The 10,012-nt window shown below is 60.9% G+C and overlaps 8 non-coding genes and 39 pseudogenes across 8 annotated transcripts; all 47 read right to left on the minus strand.

Moving 5' to 3' along the window:
* Positions 1-44: 44 nt before the first annotated feature.
* On the minus strand, positions 45-163 carry LOC137552836 (5S ribosomal RNA). The gene has a single exon (XR_011027179.1). It is a non-coding gene; the product is annotated as a 5S ribosomal RNA (ribosomal RNA).
* Positions 164-246: 83 nt separating this feature from the next.
* Positions 247-365, minus strand: LOC137552848 (5S ribosomal RNA). Its single transcript, XR_011027180.1, has one exon. It is a non-coding gene; the product is annotated as a 5S ribosomal RNA (ribosomal RNA).
* An 83-nt stretch (positions 366-448) lies between these two features.
* On the minus strand, positions 449-567 carry LOC137551976 (5S ribosomal RNA; annotated as a pseudogene).
* Positions 568-650: 83 nt separating this feature from the next.
* On the minus strand, positions 651-769 carry LOC137551105 (5S ribosomal RNA; annotated as a pseudogene).
* Positions 770-852: 83 nt separating this feature from the next.
* Positions 853-971, minus strand: LOC137558371 (5S ribosomal RNA; annotated as a pseudogene).
* An 83-nt stretch (positions 972-1,054) lies between these two features.
* LOC137548616 (5S ribosomal RNA) lies at positions 1,055-1,173 on the minus strand (annotated as a pseudogene).
* An 83-nt stretch (positions 1,174-1,256) lies between these two features.
* On the minus strand, positions 1,257-1,375 carry LOC137559378 (5S ribosomal RNA; annotated as a pseudogene).
* Positions 1,376-1,458: 83 nt separating this feature from the next.
* On the minus strand, positions 1,459-1,577 carry LOC137558623 (5S ribosomal RNA; annotated as a pseudogene).
* An 83-nt stretch (positions 1,578-1,660) lies between these two features.
* Positions 1,661-1,779, minus strand: LOC137557294 (5S ribosomal RNA; annotated as a pseudogene).
* Positions 1,780-1,862: 83 nt separating this feature from the next.
* Positions 1,863-1,981, minus strand: LOC137550679 (5S ribosomal RNA; annotated as a pseudogene).
* An 83-nt stretch (positions 1,982-2,064) lies between these two features.
* LOC137549151 (5S ribosomal RNA) lies at positions 2,065-2,183 on the minus strand (annotated as a pseudogene).
* Positions 2,184-2,266: 83 nt separating this feature from the next.
* Positions 2,267-2,385, minus strand: LOC137557711 (5S ribosomal RNA; annotated as a pseudogene).
* An 83-nt stretch (positions 2,386-2,468) lies between these two features.
* LOC137551637 (5S ribosomal RNA) lies at positions 2,469-2,587 on the minus strand (annotated as a pseudogene).
* Positions 2,588-2,670: 83 nt separating this feature from the next.
* LOC137550028 (5S ribosomal RNA) lies at positions 2,671-2,789 on the minus strand (annotated as a pseudogene).
* Positions 2,790-2,873: 84 nt separating this feature from the next.
* On the minus strand, positions 2,874-2,992 carry LOC137552696 (5S ribosomal RNA; annotated as a pseudogene).
* An 83-nt stretch (positions 2,993-3,075) lies between these two features.
* Positions 3,076-3,194, minus strand: LOC137554091 (5S ribosomal RNA; annotated as a pseudogene).
* An 83-nt stretch (positions 3,195-3,277) lies between these two features.
* On the minus strand, positions 3,278-3,396 carry LOC137550744 (5S ribosomal RNA; annotated as a pseudogene).
* An 83-nt stretch (positions 3,397-3,479) lies between these two features.
* LOC137552734 (5S ribosomal RNA) lies at positions 3,480-3,598 on the minus strand (annotated as a pseudogene).
* An 83-nt stretch (positions 3,599-3,681) lies between these two features.
* LOC137556862 (5S ribosomal RNA) lies at positions 3,682-3,800 on the minus strand. Its single transcript, XR_011029500.1, has one exon. It is a non-coding gene; the product is annotated as a 5S ribosomal RNA (ribosomal RNA).
* Positions 3,801-3,883: 83 nt separating this feature from the next.
* On the minus strand, positions 3,884-4,002 carry LOC137548890 (5S ribosomal RNA; annotated as a pseudogene).
* An 83-nt stretch (positions 4,003-4,085) lies between these two features.
* Positions 4,086-4,204, minus strand: LOC137547644 (5S ribosomal RNA; annotated as a pseudogene).
* An 83-nt stretch (positions 4,205-4,287) lies between these two features.
* Positions 4,288-4,406, minus strand: LOC137548955 (5S ribosomal RNA; annotated as a pseudogene).
* Positions 4,407-4,489: 83 nt separating this feature from the next.
* Positions 4,490-4,608, minus strand: LOC137549071 (5S ribosomal RNA; annotated as a pseudogene).
* Positions 4,609-4,691: 83 nt separating this feature from the next.
* LOC137558586 (5S ribosomal RNA) lies at positions 4,692-4,810 on the minus strand (annotated as a pseudogene).
* An 83-nt stretch (positions 4,811-4,893) lies between these two features.
* LOC137552042 (5S ribosomal RNA) lies at positions 4,894-5,012 on the minus strand (annotated as a pseudogene).
* Positions 5,013-5,095: 83 nt separating this feature from the next.
* LOC137547557 (5S ribosomal RNA) lies at positions 5,096-5,214 on the minus strand (annotated as a pseudogene).
* Positions 5,215-5,297: 83 nt separating this feature from the next.
* On the minus strand, positions 5,298-5,416 carry LOC137551960 (5S ribosomal RNA; annotated as a pseudogene).
* An 83-nt stretch (positions 5,417-5,499) lies between these two features.
* On the minus strand, positions 5,500-5,618 carry LOC137556692 (5S ribosomal RNA). Its single transcript, XR_011029332.1, has one exon. It is a non-coding gene; the product is annotated as a 5S ribosomal RNA (ribosomal RNA).
* Positions 5,619-5,701: 83 nt separating this feature from the next.
* Positions 5,702-5,820, minus strand: LOC137557065 (5S ribosomal RNA; annotated as a pseudogene).
* An 83-nt stretch (positions 5,821-5,903) lies between these two features.
* Positions 5,904-6,022, minus strand: LOC137549588 (5S ribosomal RNA). The gene has a single exon (XR_011026833.1). It is a non-coding gene; the product is annotated as a 5S ribosomal RNA (ribosomal RNA).
* Positions 6,023-6,105: 83 nt separating this feature from the next.
* Positions 6,106-6,224, minus strand: LOC137555247 (5S ribosomal RNA). The gene has a single exon (XR_011027941.1). It is a non-coding gene; the product is annotated as a 5S ribosomal RNA (ribosomal RNA).
* An 83-nt stretch (positions 6,225-6,307) lies between these two features.
* Positions 6,308-6,426, minus strand: LOC137552860 (5S ribosomal RNA). Its single transcript, XR_011027181.1, has one exon. It is a non-coding gene; the product is annotated as a 5S ribosomal RNA (ribosomal RNA).
* An 83-nt stretch (positions 6,427-6,509) lies between these two features.
* Positions 6,510-6,628, minus strand: LOC137558464 (5S ribosomal RNA; annotated as a pseudogene).
* Positions 6,629-6,711: 83 nt separating this feature from the next.
* LOC137551652 (5S ribosomal RNA) lies at positions 6,712-6,831 on the minus strand (annotated as a pseudogene).
* Positions 6,832-7,106: 275 nt separating this feature from the next.
* Positions 7,107-7,225, minus strand: LOC137549955 (5S ribosomal RNA; annotated as a pseudogene).
* A 61-nt stretch (positions 7,226-7,286) lies between these two features.
* LOC137557157 (5S ribosomal RNA) lies at positions 7,287-7,405 on the minus strand. Its single transcript, XR_011029533.1, has one exon. It is a non-coding gene; the product is annotated as a 5S ribosomal RNA (ribosomal RNA).
* Positions 7,406-7,488: 83 nt separating this feature from the next.
* Positions 7,489-7,607, minus strand: LOC137557852 (5S ribosomal RNA; annotated as a pseudogene).
* A 275-nt stretch (positions 7,608-7,882) lies between these two features.
* On the minus strand, positions 7,883-8,001 carry LOC137548029 (5S ribosomal RNA; annotated as a pseudogene).
* An 83-nt stretch (positions 8,002-8,084) lies between these two features.
* On the minus strand, positions 8,085-8,203 carry LOC137557854 (5S ribosomal RNA; annotated as a pseudogene).
* Positions 8,204-8,286: 83 nt separating this feature from the next.
* On the minus strand, positions 8,287-8,405 carry LOC137557784 (5S ribosomal RNA; annotated as a pseudogene).
* Positions 8,406-8,488: 83 nt separating this feature from the next.
* Positions 8,489-8,607, minus strand: LOC137559343 (5S ribosomal RNA; annotated as a pseudogene).
* An 83-nt stretch (positions 8,608-8,690) lies between these two features.
* On the minus strand, positions 8,691-8,809 carry LOC137552828 (5S ribosomal RNA; annotated as a pseudogene).
* Positions 8,810-8,892: 83 nt separating this feature from the next.
* LOC137551188 (5S ribosomal RNA) lies at positions 8,893-9,011 on the minus strand (annotated as a pseudogene).
* An 83-nt stretch (positions 9,012-9,094) lies between these two features.
* LOC137548706 (5S ribosomal RNA) lies at positions 9,095-9,213 on the minus strand (annotated as a pseudogene).
* An 83-nt stretch (positions 9,214-9,296) lies between these two features.
* LOC137552099 (5S ribosomal RNA) lies at positions 9,297-9,415 on the minus strand (annotated as a pseudogene).
* An 83-nt stretch (positions 9,416-9,498) lies between these two features.
* Positions 9,499-9,617, minus strand: LOC137557855 (5S ribosomal RNA; annotated as a pseudogene).
* Positions 9,618-9,893: 276 nt separating this feature from the next.
* LOC137557856 (5S ribosomal RNA) lies at positions 9,894-10,012 on the minus strand (annotated as a pseudogene).

Genomic DNA, 10,012 nt, shown 5'->3' on the forward strand with positions numbered 1-10,012 from the left:
TTCCCACGCGTGCTCATAGCCATTAGGCCTCAAACCCAAAAAAACGCCTGCAGCACCTGGGGTTCACAGCCGGTCTCCCATGCAGCTACTAACCAGGCCTGAAGCCGCTTAGCTTCCGCGATCTGACGAGAGCGGGCGCTTTCGGCTTAGTGTGGCCGCAGGCAACCTCCAAGGCGCCGTTCCGGCGCCTTGAAGGTGAGGCTTCCCACGCGTGCTCATAGCCATTGGGCCTCAAACCCAAAAAAACGCCTGCAGCACCTGGGGTTCACAGCCGGTCTCCCATGCAGCTACTAACCAGGCCTGAAGCCGCTTAGCTTCCGCGATCTGACGAGAGCGGGCGCTTTCGGCTTAGTGTGGCCGCAGGCAACCTGCAGGGCGCCGTTCTGGCGCCTTGAAGGTGAGGCTTCTCACGCGTGCTCATAGCCATTGGGCCTCAAACCCAAAAAAACACCTGCAGCACCTGGGGTTCACAGCCGGTCTCCAATGCAGCTACTAACCAGGCCTGAAGCCGCTTAGCTGCCGCGATCTGACGAGAGCGGGCGCTTTCGGCTTAGTGTGGCCACAGGCAACCTCCAAGGCGCCGTTCCGGCGCCTTGAAGGTGAGGCTTCCCACGCATGCTCATAGCCATTGTGCCTCAAACCCAAAAAAACTCCTGCAGCACCTGAGGTTCACAGCCGGTCTCCCACACAGCTACTAACCAGGCCTGAAGCCGCTTAGCTTCCGCGATCTGACGAGAGCGGGTGCTTTCGGCTTAGTGTGGCCGGAGGCAACCTCCAAGGCGCCGTTCCGGCGCCTTGAAGGTGAGGCTTTCCACGCGTGCTCATAGCCATTGGGCCTCAAACCCAAAAAAACGCCTGCAGCACCTGGGGTTCACAGCCAGTCTCCCATGCAGCTACTAACCAGGCCTGAAGCCGCTTAGCTTCCGCGATCTGACGAGAGCGGGCGCTTTCGGCTTAGTGTGGCCGCAGGCAACCTCCAGGGCGCCGTTCCGGCGCCTTGAAGGTGAGGCTTCCCACGCGTGCTCATAGCCATTGGGTCTCAAACCCAAAAAAACACCTGCAGCACCTGGGGTTCACAGCCAGTCTCCCATGCAGCTACTAACCAGGCCTGAAGCCGCTTAGCTTCCGCGATCTGATGAGAGCGAGCGCTTTCGGCTTAGTGTGGCCGCAGGCAACCTTCAGGGCGCCGTTCCGGCGCCTTGAAGGTGAGGCTTCCCACGCGTGCTCATAGCCATTGGGCCTCAAACCCAAAAAAACGCCTGCAGCACCTGGGGTTCACAGCCGGTCTCCCATGCAGCTACTAACCAGGCCTGAAGCCGCTTAGCTTCCGCGATCTGACGAGAGCGGGCGCTTTCGCCTTAGTGTGGCCGCAGGCAACCTCCAAGGCGCCGTTCCAGCGCCTTGAAGGTGAGGCTTCCCACGCGTGCTCATAGCCATTGGGCCTCAAACCCAAAAAAACGCCTGCAGCACCTGGGGTTCACAGCCGGTCTCCCATGCAGCTACTAACCAGGCCTGAAGCCGCTTAGCTTCCACGATCTGACGAGAGCGGGCGCTTTCGGCTTAGTGTGGCCGCAGGCAACCTCCAGGGCGCCGTTCCGGCGCCTTGAAGGTGAGGCTTCCCACGCGTGCTCATAGCCATTGGGTCTCAAACCCAAAAAAACACCTGCAGCACCTGGGGTTCACAGCCGGTCTCCCATGCAGCTACTAACCAGGCCTGAAGCCGCTTAGCTTCCGCGATCTGACGAGAGCGGGCGCTTTCGGCTTAGTGTGGCCGCAGGCAACCTCCAGGGCGCCGTTCCGGCGCCTTGAAGGTGAGGCTTCCCACGCGTGCTCATAGCCATTGGGTCTCAAACCCAAAAAAACACCTGCAGCACCTGGGGTTCACAGCCGGTCTCCCATGCAGCTACTAACCAGCCCTGAAGCCGCTTAGCTTCCGCGATCTGACGAGAGCGGGCGCTTTCGGCTTAGTGTGGCCGCAGGCAACTTCCAGTGCGCCGTTCCGGCGCCTTGAAGGTGAGGCTTCCCACGCGTGCTCATAGCCATTGGGCCTCAAACCCAAAAAAACGCCTGCAGCACCTGGGGTTCACAGCCGGTCTCCCATGCAGCTACTAACCAGGCCTGAAGCCACTTAGCTTCCGCGATCTGACGAGAGCGGGCGCTTTCGCCTTAGTGTGGCCGCAGGCAACCTCCAAGGCGCCGTTCCAGCGCCTTGAAGGTGAGGCTTCCCACGCGTGCTCATAGCCATTGGGCCTCAAACCCAAAAAAACGCCTGCAGCACCTGGGGTTCACAGCCGGTCTCCCATGCAGCTACTAACCAGGCCTGAAGCCGCTTACCTTCCGCGATCTGACGAGAGCGGGCGCTTTCGGCTTAGTGTGGCCGCAGGCAACCTCCAGGGCGCCGTTCCGGCGCCTTGAAGGTGAGGCTTCCCACGCGTGCTCATAGCCATTGGGCCTCAAACCCAAAAAAACGCCTGCAGCACCTGGGGTTTACAGCCAGTCTCCCATGCAGCTACTAACCAGGCCTGAAGCCGCTTAGCTTCCGCGATCTGACGAGAGCGGGCGCTTTCGGCTTAGTGTGGCCTCAGGCAACCTCCAGGGCGCCGTTCCGGCGCCTTGAAGGTGAGGCTTCCCACGCGTGCTCATAGCCATTGGGCCTCAAACCCAAAAAAACGCCTGCAGCACCTGGGGTTCACAACCGGTCTCCCAAGCAGCTACTAACCAGGCCTGAAGCCGCTTAGCTTCCGCAATCTGACGAGAGCAGGCGCTTTCGGCTTAGTGTGGCCGCAGGCAACCTCCAAGGCGCCGTTCCGGCGCCTTGAAGGTGAGGCTTCCCACGCGTGCTCATAGCCATTGGGCCTCAAACCCAAAAAAAACGCCTGCAGCACCTGGGGTTCACAGCCGGTCTCCCATGCAGCTACTAACCAGGCCTGAAGCCGCTTAGCTTCCGTAATCTGACGAAAGCAGGCGCTTTCGGCTTAGTGTGGCCGCAGGCAACCTCCAAGGCGCCGTTCCGGCGCCTTGAAGGTGAGGCTTCCCACGCATGCTCATAGCCATTGGGCCTCAAACCCAAAAAAACGCCTGCAGCACCTGGGGTTCACAGCCGGTCTCCCATGCAGCTGCTAACCAGGCCTGAAGCCGCTTAACTTCCACGATATGACGAGAGCAGGCGCTTTCGGCTTAGTGTGGCCGCAGGCAACCTCCAAGGCGCCGTTCCGGCGCCTTGAAGGTGAGGCTTCCCACGCGTGCTCATAGCCATTGGGCCTCAAACCCAAAAAAACGCCTGCAGCACCTGGGGTTCACAGCCGGTCTCCCATGCAGCTACTAACCAGGCCTGAAGCCGCTTAGCTTCCGCAATCTGTCGAGAGCGGGCGCTTTCGGCTTAGTGTGGCCGCAAGCAACCGCCAAAGCGCCGTTCCGGCGCCTTGAAGGTGAGGCTTCCCACGCATGCTCATAGCCATTGGGCCTCATACCCAAAAAAACACCTGCAGCACCGGGGGTTCACTGCCAGTCTCCCATGCAGCTACTAACCAGGCCTGAAGCCGCTTAGCTTCCGCGATCTGACGAGAGCGGGCGCTTTCGGCTTAGTGTGTCCGCAGGCAACCTCCAAGGCGCCGTTCCGGCGCCTTAAAGGTGAGGCTTCCCACGCGTGCTCATAGCCATTGGGCCTCAAACCCAAAAAAACACCTGCAGCACCTGGGGTTCACAGCCGGTCTCCCATGCAGCTACTAATCAGGCCTGAAGCCGCTTAGCTTCCGCGATCTGACGAGAGCGGGCGCTTTCGGCTTAGTGTGGCCGCAGGTAACCTCCAGGGCGCCGTTCCGGCGCCTTGAAGGTGAGGCTTTCCACTCGTGCTCATAGCCATTGGGCCTCAAACCCAAAAAAACGCCTGCAGCACCTGGGGTTCACAGCCAGTCTCCCATGCAGCTACTAACCAGGCCTGAAGCCGCTTAGCTTCCACGATCTGACGAGAGCGGGCGCTTTCGGCTTAGTGTGGCCGCAGGCAACCTCCAGGGCGCCGTTCCGGCGCCTTGAAGGTGAGGCTTCCCACGCGTGCTCATAGCCATTGGGCCTCAAACCCAAAAAAACGCCTGCAGCACCTGGGGTTCACAGCCAGTCTCCCATGCAGCTACTAACCAGGCCTAAAGCCGCTTAGCTTCCGCGATCTGACGAGAGCGGGCGCTTTCGGCTTAGTGTGGCCGCAGGAAACCTCCAAGGCGCCGTTCCGGCGCCTTAAAGGTGAGGCTTCCCACGCGTGCTCATAGCCATTGGGCCTCAAACCCAAAAAAACGCCTGCAGCACCTGGGGTTCACAGCCGATCTCCCATGCAGCTACTAACCAGGCCTGAAGCCGCTTAGCTTCCGCAATCTGACGAGAGCGGGCGCTTTCGGCTTAGTGTGGCCGCAGGCAACCTCCAGGGCGCCGTTCCGGCGCCTTGAAGGTGAGGCTTCCCACGCGTGCTCATAGCCATTGGGCCTCAAACCCAAAAAAACGCCTGCAGCACCTGGGGTTCACAGCCGGTCCCCCATGCAGCTACTAACCAGGCCTGAAGCCGCTTAGCTTCCACGATCTGACGAAAGCGGGCGCTTTCGGCTTAGTGTGGCCGCAGGCAACCTCCAGGGCGCCGTTCCGGCGCCTTGAAGGTGAGGCTTCCCACGCATGCTCATAGCCATTGGGCCTCAAACCCAAAAAAACGCCTGCAGCACCTGGGGTTCACAGCCGGTCTCCCATGCAGCTACTAACCAGGCCTAAAGCCGCTTAGCTTCTGCGATCTGACGAGAGCGGGCGCTTTCGGCTTAGTGTGGCCGCAGGCAACCTCCAGGGCGCCGTTCCGGCGCCTTGAAGGTGAGGCTTCACACGCGTGCTCATAGCCATTGGGCCTCAAACCCAAAAAAACACCTGCAGCACCTGGGGTTCACACCCAGTCTCCCATGCAGCTACTAACCGGGCCTGAAGCCGCTTAGCTTCCACGATCTGACGAGAGCGGGCGCTTTCGGCTTAGTGTGGCCACAGGCAACCTCCAGGGCGCCGTTCCGGCGCCTTGAAGGTGAGGCTTCCCACGCGTGCTCATAGCCATTGGGCCTCAAACCCAAAAAAACGCCTGCAGCATCTGGAGTTCACAGCCGGTCTCCCATGCAGCTACTAACCAGGCCTGAAGCCGCTTAGCTTCCGCGATCTGACGAGAGCGGGCGCTTTCGGCTTAGTGTGGCCGCAGGCAACCTCCAAGGCGCCGTTCCGGCGCCTTGAAGGTGAGGCTTCCCACGCATGCTCATAGCCATTGGGCCTCAAACCCAAAAAAACACCTGCAGCACCTGGGGTTCACAGCCAGTCTCCCATGCAGCTACTAACCAGGCCTGAAGCCGCTTAGCTTCCGCGATCTGACGAGAGCAGGCGCTTTTGGCTTAGTGTGGCCGCAGGCAACCTCCAAGGCGCCGTTCCGGCGCCTTGAAGGTGAGGCTTCACACGCGTGCTCATAGCCATTGGGCCTCAAACCCAAAAAAACACCTGCAGCACCTGGGGTTCACAGCCGGTCTCCCATGCAGCTACTAACCAGGCCTGAAGCCGCTTAGCTTCCGCGATCTGATGAGAGCGGGCGCTTTCGGCTTAGTGTGGCCGCAGGCAACCTCCAGGGCGCCGTTCCGGCGCCTTGAAGGTGAGGCTTCCCACGCGTGCTCATAGCCATTGGGTCTCAAACCCAAAAAAACGCCTGCAGCACCTGGGGTTCACAGCCGGTCTCCCATGCAGCTACTAACCAGGCCTGAAGCCGCTTAGCTTCCGCGATCTGACGAGAGCGGGCGCTTTCGACTTAGTGTGGCCGCAGGCAACCTCCAGGGCGCCGTTCCGGCGCCTTGAAGGTGAGGCTTCCCACGCGTGCTCATAGCCATTGGGCCTCAAACCCAAAAAAACGCCTGCGGCACCTGGGGTTCACAGCCGGTCTCCCATGCAGCTACTAACCAGGCCTGAAGCCGCTTAGCTTCCGCGATCTGACGAGAGCGGGCGCTTTCGGCTTAGTGTGGCCGCAGGCAACCTCCAAGGCGCCGTTCCGGCGCCTTGAAGGTGAGGCTTCCCACGCGTGCTCATAGCCATTGGGCCTCAAACCCAAAAAAATGCCTGCAGCACCTGGGGTTCACAGGCGGTCTCCCATGCAGCTACTAACCAGGCCTGAAGCCGCTTAGCTTCCGCGATCTGACGAGAGCAGGCGCTTTCGGCTTAGTGTGGCCGCAGGCAACCTCCAGGGCGCCGTTCCGGCGCCTTGAAGGTGAGGCTTCCCACGCGTGCTCATAGCCATTGGGCCTCAAACCCAAAAAAACGCCTGCAGCACCTGGGGTTCACAGCCGGTCTCCCATGCAGCTACTAACCAGGCCTGAAGCCGCTTAGCTTCCGCGATCTGACGAGAGCGGGCGCTTTCGGCTTAGTGTGGCCGCAGGCAACCTCCAAGGCGCCGTTCCGGCGCCTTGAAGGTGAGGCTTCCCACGCGTGCTCATAGCCATTGGGCCTCAAACCCAAAAAAACGCCTGCAGCACCTGGGGTTCACAGCCGGTCTCCCATGCAGCTACTAACCAGGCCTGAAGCCGCTTAGCTTCCGCGATCTGACGAGAGCGGGCGCTTTCGGCATAGTGTGGCCGCAGGCAACCTCCAGGGTGCCGTTCCGGCGCCTTGAAGGTGAGGCTTCCCACGCGTGCTCATAGCCATTGGGTCTCAAACCCAAAAAAACGCCTGCAGCACCTGGGGTTCACAGCCGGTCTCCCATGCAGCTACTAACCAGGCCTGAAGGCGCTTAGCTTCCGCGATCTGACGAGAGCGGGCGCTTTTAGGCTTAGTGTGGCCGCAGGCAACCTCCAGGGCGCCGTTCCGGCGCCTTGAAGGTGAGGCTTCCCACACGTGCTCATAGCCATTGGGCCTCAAACCCAAAAAAACGCCTGCAGCACCTGGGGTTCACAGCCGGTCTCCCATGCAGCTACTAACCAGGCCTGAAGCCGCTTAGCTTCCGCAATCTGACGCTTTCGGCTTAGTGTGGCCGCAGGCAACCTCCAAGGCGCCGTTCCGGCGCCTTGAAGGTGAGGCTTCCCACGTGTGCTCATAGCCATTGGGCCTCAAACCCAAAAAAACGCCTGCAGCACCTGGGGTTCACAGCCGGTCTCCCATGTAGCTACTAACCAGGCCTGAAGCCGCTTAGCTTCCGCAATCTGACGAGAGCGGGCGCTTTTGGCTTAGTGTGGCCGCAGGCAACCTTGAAGGTGAGGCTTCCCACGCGTGCTCATAGCCATTGGGCCTCAAACCCAAAAAAATGCCTGCAGCACCTGGGGTTCACAGCCGGTCTCCCATGCAGCTACTAACCAGGCCTGAAGCCGCTTAGCTTCCGCGATCTGACGAGAGCGGGCGCTTTCGGCTTAGTGTGGCCGCAGGCAACCTCCAAGGCGCCGTTCCGGCGCCTTGAAGGTGAGGCTTCCCACGCGTGCTCATAGCCATTGGGCCTCAAACCCAAAAAAACGCCTGCAGCACCTGGGGTTCACAGCCGGTCTCCCATGCAGCTACTAACCAGGCCTGAAGCCGCTTAGCTTCCGCGATCTGACGAGAGCGGGCGCTTTCGGCTTAGTGTGGCCGCAGGAAACCTCCAGAGCGCCGTTCCGGCGCCTTGAAGGTGAGGCTTCCCACGCGTGCTCATAGCCATTGGGTCTCAAACCCAAAAAAACGCCTGCAGCACCTGGGGTTCACAGCCGGTCTCCCATGCAGCTACTCACCAGGCCTGAAGCCGCTTAGCTTCCGCGATCTGACGCTTTCGGCTTAGTGTGGCCGCAGGCAACCTCCAGAACGCCGTTCCGGCGCCTTGAAGGTGAGGCTTCCCACGCGTGCTCATAGCCATTGGGCCTCAAACCCAAAAAAACGCCTGCAGCACCTGGGGTTCACAGCCGGTCTCCCATGCAGCTACTAACCAGGCCTGAAGCCACTTAGCTTCCGCGATCTGACGAGAGCAGGCGCTTTCGGCTTAGTGTGGCCGCAGGCAACCTCCAAGGCGCCGTTCCGGCGCCTTGAAGGTGAGGCTTCCCACGCGTGCTCATAGCCATTGGGCCTCAAACCCAAAAAAACGCCTGCAGCACCTGGGGTTCACAGCCGGTCTCCCATGCAGCTACTAACCAGGCCTGAAGCCGCTTAGCTTCCGCGATCTGACGAGAGCGGGCGCTTTCGGCTTAGTGTGGCCGCAGGAAACCTCCAGAGCGCCGTTCCGGCGCCTTGAAGGTGAGGCTTCCCACGCGTGCTCATAGCCATTGGGCCTCAAACCCAAAAAAACGCCTGCAGCACCTGGGGTTCACAGCCGGTCTCCCATGCAGCTACTAACCAGGCCTGAAGCCGCTTAGCTTCCGCGATCTGACGAGAGCAGGCGCTTTCGGCTTAGTGTGGCCGCAGGCAACCTCCAAGGCGCCGTTCCGGCGCCTTGAAGGTGAGGCTTCCCACGCGTGCTCATAGCCATTGGGCCTCAAACCCAAAAAAACGCCTGCAGCACCTGGGGTTCACAGCCGGTCTCCCATGCAGCTACTAAACAGGCCTGTAGCCGCTTAGCTTCCGCGATCTGACGAGAGCGGGCGCTTTCGGCTTAGTGTGGCCGCAGGCAACCTCCAGGGCGCCGTTCCGGCGCCTTGAAGGTGAGGCTTCCCACGCGTGCTCATAGCCATTGGGCCTCAAACCCAAAAAAACGCCTGCAGCACCTGGGGTTCACAGCCGGTCTACCATGCAGCTACTAACCAGGCCTGAAGCCGCTTAGCTTCCGCGATCTGACGACAGCGGGCGCTTTCGGCTTAGTGTGGCCGCAGGTAACCTCTAAGGCGCCGTTCCGGCGCCTTGAAGGTGAGGCTTCCCACGCGTGCTCATAGCCATTGGGCCTCAAACCCAAAAAAACGCCTGCAGCACCTGGGGTTCACAGCCGGTCTCCCATGCAGCTACTAACCAGGCCTGAAGCCGCCTAGCTTCCGCGATCTGCCGAGAGCGGGCGCTTTCGGCTTAGTGTGGCCGCAGGCAACCTCCAGGGCGCCGTTCCGGCGCCTTGAAGGTGAGGCTTCCCACGCGTGCTCATAGCCATTGGGCCTCAAACCCAAAAAAACGCCTGCAGCACCTAGGGTTCACAGCCGGTCTCCCATGCAGCTACTAACCAGGCCTGAAGCCGCTTAGCTTCCACGATCTGACGAGAGCGGGCGCTTTCGGCTTAGTGTGGCCGCAGGCAACCTCCAAGGCGCCGTTCCGGCGCCTTGAAGGTGAGGCTTCCCACGCGTGCTCATAGCCATTGGGCCTCAAACCCAAAAAAACGCCAGCAGCACCTGGGGTTCACAGCCAGTCTCCCATGCAGCTACTAACCAGGCCTGAAACCGCTTAGCTTCCGCGATCTGACGAGAGCGGGCGCTTTTGGCTTAGTGTGGCCGCAGGCAACCTCCAGGGCACCGTTCCGGCGCCTTGAAGGTGAGGCTTCCCACGCGTGCTCATAGCCATTGGGCCTCAAACCCCAAAAAACGCCTGCAGCACCTGGGGTTCACAGCCGGTCTCCCATGCAGCTACTAACCAGGCCTGAAGCCGCTTAGCTTCCGCGATCTGACGAGAGCGGGCGCTTTCGGCTTAGTGTGGCCGCAGGAAACCTCCAGAGCGCCGTTCCGGCGCCTTGAAGGTGAGGCTTCCCACGCGTGCTCATAGCCATTGGGTCTCAAACCCAAAAAAAACGCCTGCAGCACCTGGGGTTCACAGCCGGTCTCCCACGCAGCTACTCACCAGGCCTGAAGCCGCTTAGCTTCCGCGATCTGACGCTTTCGGCTTAGTGTGGCCGCAGGCAACCTCCAGAGCGCCGTTCCGGCGCCTTGAAGGTGAGGCTTCCCACGCGTGCTCATAGCCATTGGGCCTCAAACCCAAAAAAACGCCTGCAGCACCTGGGGTTCACAGCCGGTCTCCCATGCAGCTACTAACCAGGCCTGAAGCCGCTTAGCTTCCGCGATCTGACGAGAGCGGGCGCTTTCGGCTTAGTGTGGCCGCAGGA

This window comes from Hyperolius riggenbachi, chromosome 2, assembly GCF_040937935.1.
Source record: "Hyperolius riggenbachi isolate aHypRig1 chromosome 2, aHypRig1.pri, whole genome shotgun sequence".
NCBI classification, from domain to species: Eukaryota; Metazoa; Chordata; class Amphibia; order Anura; family Hyperoliidae; genus Hyperolius; species Hyperolius riggenbachi.